The sequence below is a fragment of the Pinus tabuliformis genome, chromosome 3_1 (assembly GCF_031772625.1).
Source record: "Pinus tabuliformis cultivar Carrire ecotype Pingquan chromosome 3_1, CPIR1, whole genome shotgun sequence".
Classification (NCBI taxonomy): domain Eukaryota; kingdom Viridiplantae; phylum Streptophyta; class Pinopsida; order Pinales; family Pinaceae; genus Pinus; species Pinus tabuliformis.
Window position 1 is genome coordinate 780948347 of NC_142301.1, and position 14819 is coordinate 780963165.

The following is a 14819-nucleotide window of genomic DNA, read 5'->3' on the forward strand; positions in this document are numbered from 1 at the left end:
TTGGCTGAGTGGAGGACGCGTGTGGCAAAGGCGAGATGGATCATCCTTGAGGGAGTTTGAGACCATATTGTTTTGAGTCTCCATGGGAAGGATACTCCATATTTAATGTGGAAGACATTGAAGTACCTCTATCAGAACAATAGCGACTAGAGGAAATTGGCGCTCAAGGATAAGCTTCAAAGAATGAATATGGAGAACGGCAATACTATTTCCACATATCTGAACAAGCTCGCCACTTGCAGAGATGAGCTTGGTAGTGTGGGAATAAATGATGATATGGTGAGCCTCACTCTCCTTGGCCTTCCAAAGAGCTGGAATAGCTACTAGGACTCTATAAATGGAAGGGAGAAACTGCCAGATTGGGAACAACTGTGGTCGGATCTCATGCAAGAGGAGATCAGGAGGAGCACTCGAGATGGTTCTTCATCCAAGGATGATGATGAAGAAAATATTGCCTTAGTGAGTAAGGCAAGGAAAGGGAAGGGGAAGGATTCCCATTCCAAATCGAATTCTTATCATGGAGGGAAGAAGGGTGACAAGTCTAAAGTGAGATGTGTTGAGTTCCAAAACTTCCTTTCCCTTAAGCAACTTTCTCATCCTTCTTTCTTTGCTTTTCCATGAAAAATGCATCCTTATCATCAAAGAAACCATTACACATTGCCTCAAAGATTATATTTCAGTGATTTACATTTTATACTATTATGTTTACTATTTGAATAGGTTTCTGTCTTTCAACTACGAAACGCAGCCACATTCCGCAGCTAATCAGCTGTTTCGTAGCCATTTCCATGCTTTTGCAGGTTCCACGTGTGAAGAAAAGAAAAGGACTACATGGGTAGCTTGGAAAACATTAGGGCATGGATCATATCTTGTTCATCCGATCTAGATTGATGAAGAAGACCCCGATCAAAGGAAATTCAAACCAAGAAACCTATGGCAAACAGGACTCTGTTTTGCACACGTTTCTTAGAGATTGGGATCCGAAGCAATTTCTTGAGGCCACAGATTTCATCTGCCACCTGCACAAACAGAATCCAACAACTGCTATTAGAAGATTTATGTTTCCAAGCAACCGAAGAAAATAATTCTCCATACTTACTTGTCTATGTGTTTTGTTGTAGCTTGTTTCTCTCTTCAAAACAGTGATATATTTCTCTATAAATACTAGCGTGTAGAACACAGAACAAGTTCAAGTTTTTGCCTATGTAATAGTTCAGATTTCCACTTGTAGCTTGAAGAACTCAGTTCTCTATTTTAATATAAAGACTCTATTTTCAAATGGATACCTGAAGCGTTGTTGGTGTTATTAACACCCAGGTTGTTCCCTTTGACTCCCAAGGGAATACGGTCGGGGTAACCACTAACCAAGCTTTGGATTACAGATCCTAGCCAAATTGTAATCAGAGAGGGCTCTCTCTTTAAGTTTTAGCTCTGTTTGTGAAGATTTTAGGCTAGTTATGAGTTCAGTTTTTGTTGAGGTCTTAGTTGTGAACTGTTGATTGAGGAGGGCATGAAATTTTTGAGGGATCTCTAGTCCATTGGGCTTATGGAGTCAGAAATTGAGTAGGTCCCGATGTCTATGATGGAGAAGGATTTACTGTAGAGCTAGACAGCTTTTCATGATACAAATTTTGGTTGATAAATGAAACAGAGTGAAATGGAAACTTATATATAGTGTGACTGTACGTTGAGGAAGGGTAGAATGCGTTCAGTAGCATCTAAGAATTACTGCACATATACTGTCAAAGATTTATAGTAATTTGGAGCATTTAAGAATTCCAATTTAACAGATAAACCTGAAGAAAACATTTGTAACAATGAAAGATTGAATTCAGGGTGCCTCCATGGACAAATCCTGAGTTATTCTTCTACTTTCTTGTTAAGATTAGATCACATACATGAGAAATGAAATACAAAAATAACACATAGACAGAGATAGAGAAACTTATTGTATCAAGCTATAGCACTAGAATTCTGTAGCATTCAATGGTTCCAACACAGTATACACCAGAAAAAACAATCTCTGAAATTCCAAAATCTCCTTAGTATTATCTCTCAAAAAATACAGCAGAATTCTCTTTTTCAACAAGTAACAAAAACCCCCTGCAAGCTTATGCGAGGGGGAATATATACAATCGGTTCTACAAATATCTGAACCGCTGAGTCATTTTGATAATTAAATACGCTCACCAACTTTACAAAATAGCAGATAAAGAAGTTATTACTGCTCTTAAATACAAAATGAATGCTCTTTAATTCTGTCAGGAGTCCTTTTTGACCTTTGGAGGCCACAGAGTCGGTTGAGCGTTCTGCATAAATGCTGAATGATGTGTCTTCATGCTCTGTCATGCTGCAGCTTTCTCGGCCCTGTCATCTGTAACTGTCAGTGCTGCTGTAGTGGCCGAATCTTTCTGCTGAGTTGGCTCAGTGCATCTTTTTTTAATCATACTGACTGTATCAAATTTTCCTGTACATGATGACTTATGTTTTTGATGAAAAAATTTGATGAAAGGCTTTTGATTACAGTATCAACTGTATCATTTTGGTCCACCATTCTTGTGAGGGCAATTGGTGTCTCAAAATTGCATCCAAGGTCTCATCTGCCTCTGTATATTTGTAGAAGTTTGTAGGCACTTCAAACAAATGCTTGATCTCATTCATAATAAAAAATAAATTCTCTACTCTATCATAGAGATTTTGCCCAGATGCTGGCCCTGTTTCTTCTGAAGTACTTGGTATTACAGTGATCTGATTTGGAGCAAATGTCTTGACCCTCTTTGCATAGTTCTCATGCGAAAGTAGCCTACCTGCGTTGTTCAGTAAGCCAGGAAGACCTCTGCCTTGTAGTACTGCAAATTTTTCCATGAACCTGTTTACTTCTGTCTGCATGTCCTGGCTTCTTCTTTCCAGTGTTTGTACCAGGCTTCTTAATGTAAGGACCCTCTTTATCAGCAAAATGGTTTCAGTTCTGCTGGGAATTCCCATTGCTGCCAGCTGAGGACCTGTACAGTTGTTGAGCACATTAATCATTCTATTGGCTACCTCAGGCATGTTGCCTAGAGATGCCCTTGCTCTCTAGATTTCTTTGTGTGATTTTCCTATGAGTTCTATTTGCTCATGAATGGTTTCAATGTATTGCCACTGATCTGTGATTGATTGGCCAATGTTGGCCCATAAAACTGTTTTGAGCTGAGCCACCACTTTGTCAAGGGTGAGCTCCTTCTCCAACTCCTTTATCTTCTCTTTGAGAGCCTTTATCTCTCTTCCTTTCTCAGCTACGCTTTGTTTTGATTTGTCATATTTCTCATTTAGCTTAGCTAGACTCTCCCTGGCCTCATTTAGTTCTGTCATTTGGGCTTCCAGGGCTTGGATTTCACTCTTCAGCTTCTGCATGTCTAGGCTTTGAGCCTGCTCTGTTGTTGGTGCTGGTGCTGATGTAGATGGTGCTGTCTGTTCTGTGGGAGGAGCAGTAGTTTGAGGAGGTTCCTCAAGATTGATTATATCTGGAGGGGGCTGAGAAGTTTGGCCTCCTTCCTTCTGTTGTAATGCTGCCTGCAGTGCAGCCTCTGATTCTCCCAATTTCTCCTCAGTTTGGATCAGCTGTTTATATAATGAGATCAGCATAGCTGATGCATCCTGGTCATGTCTTAGCTAGGCAACCTCTTCTGTTTGGGGATGAAGAGTTGCTGGGATCTTAATCATTTTCCTCAATGTTGCCATATCTGCATCCCTTAGTTTCAATAGCGCTTGAACAACCTTGATGTCCTTGGGATCATGCCCAAGCTCTATGATGATGTCCTCCAGTGCTTTGATCCGGTTTTCCTTTGCCTGGGAGGAAGCCTTTTCCAACTCAAGTTGGGCAGCTGTATTATTTAGGCTATTTTCCAGCCTTAGATTTACCAATTTTTTGTCTGAAAGAGTGTCATACACCATCTCACCCATTTGCTTGTGCAATTCTATTTGATCCATAGGGTGGATGTCCTTGGCTAGGACCTCAAGGTTGGTCCTTATGTAGTCTGCAGCTGACTGGGGCTGCAACATGGTTGGCATGAAATGACTCATTACCATTTTCCCCTCATGTACATCATAGGCAGACATTAATCTTTGCTGGTTTGTAGGAGCCATCTTTAACAAGTGATTGTAGAGTTGTATCTTAAGTGGCTCATTCCTCTTTTTGATATCAATAAATTGTTGTTTGATGCCTGCCTCAGCTCCCCTTTGTTGGCTTGAAGAGCTGACTTCTCCTCCAACTGTCCTTTCATGTTCCTGCTGAAAGGAACTTGCAGATGCTTCCATGCTTGGTGGGCCCATGCCCAAAGATTGCCCAGTAGGCATCTCTTCCTCAGAGAGGGGATTCATTCTGTGCCTTTTCCCCCCTTGACTTATAGATGTGGTGAGGGGAGTCTCCTGCTCTCTATCCCTCTTCTTTCCCTTTTCTTCTTGTTGTGGAGTCTGTAGTACTGAGGCCTCCACTGTCTTTTCTTGCCTAGGGGGCACATTCCCTTGAGCCTGTTGCTCAGTGGATATTGGGGCTTCAGATGTTTGCTCTTGCTGCCCTGGTTGCTCTTGTTCTTGCTGTTTTTTCTGTTGTACCTCTTGCTGTTGTACTTCCTGCTGCTATTCTGTAGAAGCTAGCTGTTTTGGCTCCATCTGTTTCTCTTTGCCTTTGCTGGAAGTTTGATGAGTAGTTCTGGCTGCTTGCTGATGTGCTGTGGAAGATGAGGCAACTGCTCCTAGTTGCCTTTGATATGAAGAGGAAACCTGTCCACAAGTTTCCAAGTCAGCCTCTTTTTCAATATTCTTTGCATTTGCTTGTATCATTTTCTCTCTAGTAGTTGCCTCTTCTAAGGTGCCCTCTTTCCAACTCAATGAGTTGGCATACTTCTCAATGTGAGGCAATCTGACATGAGGATAGCCACCCAGTTTATGTTTTACCCTCCTGAGAGAAATGAAATGATTAGGGTCATAAGGTACCCAGCGGAAACTGGTCTCCAATCGGAGGGCCTCTAACATAGCATCTGCTTCCTTCCACCCCTCCTCCCTTATGTTGTAAAGGAAAGGGCCTAGCTGGTTCCTGACCTTTAGCTGCACTTTTTTGTTTTTACTATGGAAATGGATGTGGTCTGCATTTCCAAACTGCCTGAAATATTCCAAGGCAAATAGTCTCATGGGGACATATTTTGGCAGCCTGTAAGGGTCCAGCTCACAGCCATATATTCTGATTACTGTGTGGTGTTGGTAAAAGTACCAATCACCAATGTTGTAGGCCTTAGAGAGATGAAGAATTCTTTGCATTTCATCAGTCAATCTTGGAGGAGGAACACCATACAACAAGGTCAAAGCTGGATGAATGAAAAGGTCTATGAATTCACTGTATGTGTATGGTGAGCAAGAGGTGTGATGAAAAATTGAAGTCCAAAACACAACTGACCTTGGATTTCCCTGGGCATCAAGTTTCTTGAGAGGAATAGGGAAACTGTCAGGTTGATAAAATAAGAACAGATGATATATGTATCTGGTGTATCTAAAGACCTTCTCCCTTTCTAGATTCATCAGTTGCTCATGAATCTTGTTTGCAATATATGTAGCATAATCATAGTGCACAGCAGGAGGCTTCCCAGGAGAAAATATGGACAGCATAGCCATAATGGTGTCATCAACATCCTCAGTTCCCTTGTAGCTGAAGACATAGCTGATCAAATCTACAAGCATTTTACCCAAGTCATTGAGGTATGGGTTTCCAATAGGAGGCGTCCTCACAATTTCAGAGCTTGGCTGTATGAATAATTGATTGATTTTGATGATCTGGGCACAGGACAGGTTCCCCCCCTTCTTTAGTAAATCTAGCATGGAGAGAGGAGTCAATGGTCTTGCAGAATGAAAGTTGAGCATTTGATTTATGGCCTCAGGGGTGATATGGAACAAGACTGCACCTGAGGGATTGAGGACAGCTCTCTGACATGGATCATAGCATTCACAGCATCTATGGACTAAGTCTGGAAGGGCATTGACTTGAGGGAGGTTGTAAATGGGCAAGTTGGAGTCCCAAATCCCTAAAATATCAGCTCCACTGAGGTGTTGGGCCTTTAACTCATTTAGCAGATGGATGTTAAATTTGGAATTCATTGAAAATGAGTCTATCATCTGATAATCCTTATCCCCCAGGGCCTTCCATTCTAATTCTCTTTGTGGGGCATTCAGAGGTTGAATATTCAGGGCTACTGGTGCTTCCATGGCTAATAAGGCCTTTGATTTGTATGTGAAGTGGTTTGAGTGAACAGAGCAACACAGAGGGGTATCTTTACAATAGAGAGGTGAATTGCAAGGAGCAGAGGGTAAATTGTAACAGCAGCAGTTGAAATACTGCACAGAGGACTGATAGAACTAATATCAGGACTGATTCAAGTGTCTCCACGGTGAAATATTATAGTTTCGGGGTCTAAGTCCATGAATGCGCGGACAGACTGCAGGTTTGGTGAAAACTCGGACAAACAAGGCTCTGCAGGTGAATTTGGACTCAACAGTTAAAAAAGGAAGCTAGCCACCAAGATTTACTGGTAGATACTGTGTTTTTTCACTCTATTCTTGGAGAATTATGGACAAAACAAGGCGCAGGGGGAATAATTCGGATAAATACCTCGTGAATTGGTGGCAATGGTCACAAATGTAGGTGCAATTGGCGCACCAACGGTCTTCTGGTCGATTTCGGCAGGTTGGCGACAGATTGGTCGTAAAATGCATGCAGAGGTGAGCAACAGTCGTTTTAACAAAAGTTGTAAAAAACACGATTTTCGGCCAAAATATGGACTTTTTGGGATTTTTGGCGCTTTTTTTGGATGACGTCAGCATGACGTCATCAGGTGGGGTCAGGGTCGGATGACGTCAGCATGACATCATCGGGTGACGTGGCGGCCTGTGAGTGGTCCACGGGGTTGGCGAGGTGGCGGACAGGTCAGCGTAATGACGGGCCGGGGCGCTAGCGCGGCGGTGATGTAGCAATGACGTGGGCCTGACGTGGTAATGACGTTGGCATGGCGGGTTCACACAAAACCAGAAACGGTACGTGGATTTTCTCGGACCGCCCTCGATACGGAAGTTGTTTTGTCAGAGGGCGACCCGAGAAATTGTGGGGGCGACGCGTGGCAGAGGCCTGACGTCACCCTCTGACAGTTTCTCGGGTGCTATCTTACGGACGTCGGGCCCGACCCGATATGCATGTGGGCCGTCGGATGAAAAGAGCCAGATCCGACGGTCGACGGATCGCTAAGGCGCCAGGACGATACGGCAGCGGGCGGGGATTATTTTAATATTTCTTTTGAAATGTGTGCCCGGCGGGGACTTAGGAGTTCGGCGGATAATATGGGTTTTCAATGTAATTTTTTATAAAAATGTGTATTGGCGCCAAACTTTGGATAAAGCCGAAAAGTGGGTTTTTGATGTGTTTTTACAAATAGAGCGGGTTAGGGGTGAAAGTGGGGTTTTTTACAAGGTTCTTTTGCAAATGAAGGGGCAAATGGTTTAAATGATTTCTGGAGGGAAAAGAGGGGTAATGCTTAGGCTGTTAAATTGACCAGAGGTCAATTTAGTCCTTGACTTTGGACATATGGCTATAATGCCAAGGGGGGGTTGAATATTTATAGAATGTTTGGGGTTTATACACCATAGTGTTTATAATATTAAGGGAAAAGGGGAACATAGGGATTTAGATAATAAGAAGTTAGGGGTTAATATGAGTGGAGAAGGTGGATGAGGAGTGATATCACTAAGTTTATATGAAAACAACTTAGCTTAGGGAGTAGATAAAAATGAAAAGAATTTTACACAAGAAATGTGGCTTTTAAAGAAATAAGAACCAACATAAAGCCTTGAATTCTTTCATGAACACAACTGGTGATGGGATTGTTAGAAATGAATGTGAATGGGGGGAAACAGGAAGTTAGACATGCTCCTTTATTTTGCTGCAAAATGATGGAGAAGAGGACCTTCTCTATCCACTGATTCTTCCTTCATGCTAGACTAGCAAAAGTCAGTTTAAAGGAATGACATTTCTGCAACCCCATCTACCTACCCATCTACTTGCCTAGCATTTTTTGTTTCTTCATGGGGGGTGCACTTAGACTTGCAGACCCTTATGTGCCTTTTCTTTTCTTTTGGCTTTTTCTTTTGATTTTCTATCTAGAACTACCCTTATTGCTTCCAAGGTCCCAGATTAAGCAGTTGGGAACCTTAATTCTCTACCTAACTACTGGCCTGCCAAGATTAAACAGTTTGGACAGACTTCTTTCTCTATTCTATAACAGAAAATTGAAGCATGGCATGATCCAGATTAGGCTGTTGGACTATCCATCAAAATTGAGTAAACATCAAACTTATGTACACACATTGTCTTCTCTTGGAAATATGGGATCTTTGTATCACCAAAGCAGAGCATATTTGGAATTTTTATTTGCCCATCATGAAATATGAAACCTATTGGTATAGGTAGCTAATAGTGGCTCCACATGGGGATGGTTTTTCTTCTTGAAAGACCAAGAATAGCAGGTCAGAATGCCTTGGCCCTTTGACTTCTCTTTACCAAAACTTGGAGTTTTTCTTCCTTGAAATCTCAAAATTGGAATCTGTCATACTTGTGGACCTTGCTAAACTAAAGCCTTTTCATGTTTCTGCAAGACCTTTCAAACTGAGCTATTCACATGCTGAAAGAGAACGTTATATACAATATATTATGTACAGGGGAACAACCATGCTATGTTCATGGAAAGTAGTCAAAATAGTGCTTCAACATCCTGCCATTCACAGGACCTTCATCCAAATCAGTCTCATCAAGACCTTTAAGAAAGTAAGTGTTGTTTCCTTGCACTGCTTGGATGACAAATGGTCCTCTCCAAAGGGAATCAAACTTTCCATGTTTTCCTTTATCTTCCCTTCTTGAATCCCACTTGAGGACTTGGTCTCCAATGTTAAAGTCTTCAGCCTTAGTCCTTCGGTCAAAAGCTTTCTTTAACTTTTCTTGTAAAACTTGAACTCTGTTATAGACTTGGTCTCTAGTTTGCTGCAAGCATACGATTTGATTAGTCCTTCTTTGTATGTCATTGGGCTCATCTTGACTTTCTTGAAGTATTTTCATAACAGGGATCCCTAGTGATGAAGGAAATTTGGCTTCTAATCCATAGACTAACTCATATGGGCTGACCCCAATAGATCTCTTGGTTGTTAGTCTGTCTGCCCATAAGGCATTGACAAGCCTCTTATGCCAGTTCTTCTTATTTTCTTCCAACATCTTCTTTATGATGTTTATAAGACTTTTATTTGATGATTCAGCTAGGCCATTTCCTTGAGGGTAGTATGCAGTAGAATGGCCCAAAGTAATGTGGAATTTGTGACAAAAATTGACCATCTTCTTGCATCTAAAGGCAACAGCATTGTCTGTTATGATCTTGTCAGGACAACCAAATCTAGACAATATGTTATTCTCCAAAAACTGAATGATTGTTGAGTCATTTGCCTGTCTACATGGGATGGCCTCAATCCATTTGGTGAAGTAATCTGTGGCTGTGAGGATCCATCTATGTTGGCCTGAGGATGAGGGGTGAATTTCCCCAATGAAATCCAAGCCCCATTGTTGAAAAGGTCTTTCTGTTGCAATAGGCCTCAAAGGAAGTGGCAATAACTTTCTCTTTCCCTCAAACACTTGGCATTTATGACATGAAGTGGTAAATTTTTTGACATCAGAGAAAAAAGTGGGCCAATAATAACCTGCCCTTAATATCTTATCCACAGTGGACTTCCAGTACAAATGTCCACCACAATCACCTGCATGAAATTCTTTCATGACATTGTTAGTCTCGTTCTCATTTAAGCAATTTAACAATATACCCTCATGGTTTTTCCAAAGCAAATTGCCTTCCATGACACAAAATCTTGAAGCTATCATTTTTAAGAACCTACATTTAGTTCTGGACAATCCTGGGGGAGCACATAGGTTTTGTAACACATAACATATATCAGAATACCAAGAGGATTGTTCAAAGGCTACATTGATCTTTGGAGTCGCCAGCTCCGGTTCATTGTCCAGTTGGTTGATGTCTAAGGCTTGAAAATTTGCTTCTGTCATTAGTTTGGCCAAACCTTGCCCTTTTATCAGTTTTGTAGGTTTTATTTCAATATCAAATTCCAATATGTTGGCAATCCATTTGTCTCTTTTGCCCTCTAGGTTTTCTTGGGTGAGTATGTCTTTCACAATGGGACTTGGCACATAAGCTATAACATGGGAGTATAGGATGTAAATCCTAAAGTCTTTAATGGCCTTGACCAAAGCATAAGCTTGCTTCTCCATGATCTGATATTTCAGAGGTGCATCTCTAAGAGCTCTACTAAAGAAAGCGATGAGTTTTTCATTTCCTTGGTCATCTTTCTGTAATAAGACAACAACAATGGTATGCTGGGAGGCAAAGGAGAAAATGATAAATTCTCTGTCAAATTTAGGATTTGTTAAGACTGGTGTTTGGGTAAGGGCCAACTTTATGCCTTCAAAAGCTTGATTTGCTTCTACTGTCCATTTCACTTTTGAATCCTTCTTGAGCATGTTATTTAGTAATCTGATCAATTCTGCTAGGTTTGGGATAAACCTCCTTAAGAAGTTAATTTTTCCCAAGAAAGCTTGTAATTCTTTGATGTTTCTTGGGTGGGGCATTTGTAAGATAGCTTGTATCCTGTCTGGGTCAATTCTAATGCCATCCTTTGAAATGATGTGACCTAACAGCTTACCTTCTTCCAAACCAAACAAGGATTTCTTGGGATTTAAGGAAATTCCATATTTCCTACAAGTTATGAATATTTGTCTCAAATGCTTCAAGTGTTTTTGGTCAGATTTTGAGAATGGTGTGAGGTCATCTAAATAAATGACAAGGAAGTCATGAATCTCTTTGGAAAAAGCAATATCCATTTCTCTTTGAAATGTAGCCCCTGCATTCTTTAACCCAAAAGGCATTTTGACATATTTGAAGGTTCCCCATGGGGTTGTAAATGTTGTTTTGTCCTGATCATCAGGGTGAACTAGGATCTGGTTGAAACCTGAGAATCCATCAAGTAAAGAAATTCTTGAGGCCCCCACTACTCTTTGCAAGATGTGATCCATCTTGGATAAGGGGTAATTATCTTTCAAGGACACTTGATTCAAGTTCCTTAGATCAACGCGAAGCCTTATTTCACTAGTTTTCTTTCTGGTAGGAACCAAATTTGAAACCCAATCAGAAAATATGATTGGTGCTATGATGCCAGCCTTAAACATTTTTTGTACCTCTTGCTCCATTGCTGGGAGAAGCATAGGATTGATTCTCCTCAATTTTTGCTTAAAGGGTTTTTGATTTGGCTTGAGAGGGATAGTGTGTTGAATAACCGAGGTGTCATAGGATTTTAAATCCTCATAACTCCATGCAAAGACATCTTGGAATTCTTTAAAGAGGTCAATGTATTTAGGCTTCTGATCAGGTGGTAAAGATGCAAACAATTTAATTATCTTGGGTTGTTCTGCAGTTCCAATGTTACACTCTTCTATGGTAGTATTGAGGGGTTGCAATTTTGGCTTCCTGAGAATATCATTTGAGTCGAAAATGTCTTCCAAGGGAGTGAGGCCTGTTGGGAGGAAATTTTCTTTCAGTTGTATAATTTCAGCTTCATTATCAGCTATGTCCTCACAACTGATTTGTTTAAGTTCTTGTAGGTTTTCTTTGTTAAAAATGGTTGGATGTAACATTTGGTTTGCTATTTTGGGTGAAATACTTGTTTGGTGCTGTTCACCTGGTGTTTTTGAATCACTCGCAGCCTCCATATCAATGTTTAGCCCTGAAAATTCTTGCTGTAAAGTCAAAAATTGATTTATATGGGTATCATCCTCAAACACTTGCCAGTCCTTGACATTGTTTGGGACAGAAGGTCTGTGTTTTACCTCGGCTGTAAAGCAATGCTGGGGTTCAAAAGGAAGTTTACAAGTGCTCGCAAATGTAGCCAAACTATGAGCATGCAGGTTATGGGTTCTAGGAATTTTGGTAATTTGAAATTCAGTGAAGGACTTTAGTAGTTCAACAGCAGCAGATCTATAAGATCTCAGTATTTTGTCATTGGTGAAAAAATTACCCTTTACTTGTTGGATAACTAGGTCTGAGTCTCCTAGGATTGCAACTTTTATGGCTTGTAAGGATTTTACTAGCTTGAGGCCTAGTAAGAGAGCTTCATATTCTGCCATATTGTTGGTGCACCTGAAGTTTAACCTATAGGCACGGCCTTCTGCATGACTTTTTTGTTTATTATGTATCCACACCCCTGCTCCTGCCCCTAATTTGTTGACTGACCCATCGAATTCAAGAAACCAGAGGACTTCTTGGTTAAGGGAAGAATTGTCAACTGTTATGGAAGTTAGCATCAACAACTTGAGATCTTGGCTTACATTTGGTTTTCCTTCTTGAACTGCTTTGTTAATTGATTTCTAAATCATTATTTCTTGAACAGCAGTTTCTTCATCTATATGCTGATCTTGTTTGAGTGTCTGGTTTTCTTCATCATTTGTGGGACCTGTATTATCATTGAAGAGAATATAGGAGTCTATGTCCGAATGGACAGCATATATGGGAAAGTTTTGAGGTTTTTCTTCACTGCTGACCATGTATTTCATAAGTGACTCTCTATATAACCTCTTGGGTTGACCAAAGACTGAGATGGTGGCATATGACATGTCTAATTGTAGGGAACCTTGGAGTTTAGCCCCCCATGATCTTGATAACAACATCCCATATTTGGGTGGGATATCAGTAACTACAACGTCCATTAGAATTGTTTTATTTGGGTACTGAACAAGGGACACACATAAGTCTTTTATTAAGCCTAAACACTTAACTTGGCTGGAGTCAAATGAGAATAGGTCCTTATATGGTCTTGTAATATCTAGATTCAATCTTTCCATGACTGATTTAGGCATCAAGTTGTGAGAGGCACCTGAGTCAAACATTGCATTGTGTAGTATCTTATCATGAACATGCAGGCTGACATAGAAAGGTAAGATCCTTGTAACTGCTGTCTTTCCATCAACCTCTGGACCGAAAAGCAATTTTGGGGTGTCATCCAACACATTGACATTATCTTTATTACGAGTAAGTTGAAGGGAGTTCTTGATTTGTTGTTTATAAATGTCATGCTTGGCTAGTTCTGAAAGAGGAATAGCTATCTTCAATTTGCCAATTTCAGCTTCTAAGTCAAAGGGTCTTTCAGATTGGATCTTGGTGTTGTGGGTGACAGCCTTTTCCTTGTTCACTAAGTTTTCTTCTTGATTCTTATCTTGATCTTGAGGCTTGTCCTTTTTACTCACCTCTTGAGGAGTGTTACTTGGATTAGGCTGCAAGGGTGATGTAGCCATAGGCTGTTGTTTTGAGGGAAATGGTTCAGTGACTTCTTGAACGGTTACTTCATTTGTAACTGAATCAGTTGTGTCATTTGGCTCTGTGACTATGGCTCTTTTGGGCTGCTGGCTATCCTTTGTTTTTTCAGGCTGTGTTACATTTATAGTTCTGCTTCTTAGCTTGTATTGCTTATGAACTTCATAAACAGCTGTGTCATAGCCTTGTTTAAAGTCAAATGACTCACCTAACCTGGTTTGGAATTGCTGAATTTCATCATCCTTATGATCTTCTTGACTCAGAAAAACTTGTTGCTCATCATTCAGGCCCATCAGGTTAATGTGGGTGTCATCTGTTTGCTCATTCGAAGTGGATGCCTCAGTATAGTTTTCCTGGAAAGGAGGTCTTATGTCTAGATCAGAACCAGCCTTGCCAACGTTTGGGTTTTGATTTCTCCTAAAATTGGGATTCCTGATAGGGTTATTTTGTGGTGCTTCCCATGATGACTTTCTCTCAACTGATTCTACTCTATCACCTAATCTCTTCATACCAGTGAGTATTGCATCCAGTTTTTGATCAAAGGCTGAGGGTTCTTCTTTGAAGGTGGTTCTCTTTTCCAATCTTGCCCTGTTTCTTTTGGCAATCAGGTTAGCCTCTACTGTGACAGCAACCTTTTGGGCATCTTCAAGGGTTTCAGGGGCTCTTTCCTTCAACTGATATGCCATATCAGGGTCAAAACCATCAGGAAATTTGTACAAGGCTAAATCGGGAGGAGGTCTTAAATTCTGTGGTATTGCGTTATATACATTGTTGAATCTTGCACAATACTCCAAAACGGTCTCTTGAGGACCTCGTTTGATTGTATCATATTTGCCAAGTATGTGTAGGGGATCTTTCTTTTTCGCCCATCTGTTAGTAAAGGCTTGATAAAGCTCATCAGGAGTTGTGATGGTATTTACAACCAGTGATCTAAACCAAGTTCTTACATCCCCTGTTAGGCTCTGAACAAAGATTCTCATTCTCACACTGTCATCATCTATTTCATAGTTCTCAAAATGGTCTTGCATCCTTTTGGCATGCTGAATTGCTGTGAAAGGGCCAGTGGAGTCAAAATATGAGATCTAGGATTGGTAGTCCTGAGGTAGAGCTGCAGCATTAGCAGGCAACTGCAGGGGTGCATATCTATTAGCCATATTTGCAGGATTTATAGGATTGACAGGGATAACTGGGATAACATGAACGACTGGTACAACAGGGGTAATGGGAACGGTAGAAACTAGAGTGTTGGTCAAGGGAATATGTGCAGTGGATGGAGGTGTGAAAGGAGGGCTTTGAGATGTGGATGGTGAACTGGGGGAATCAGGGGTAGACCGAAATAGAACCTTGATTGGAGTTGGAACAGGGTTTGGGTAAGCTGTCTCAGGACTCAAA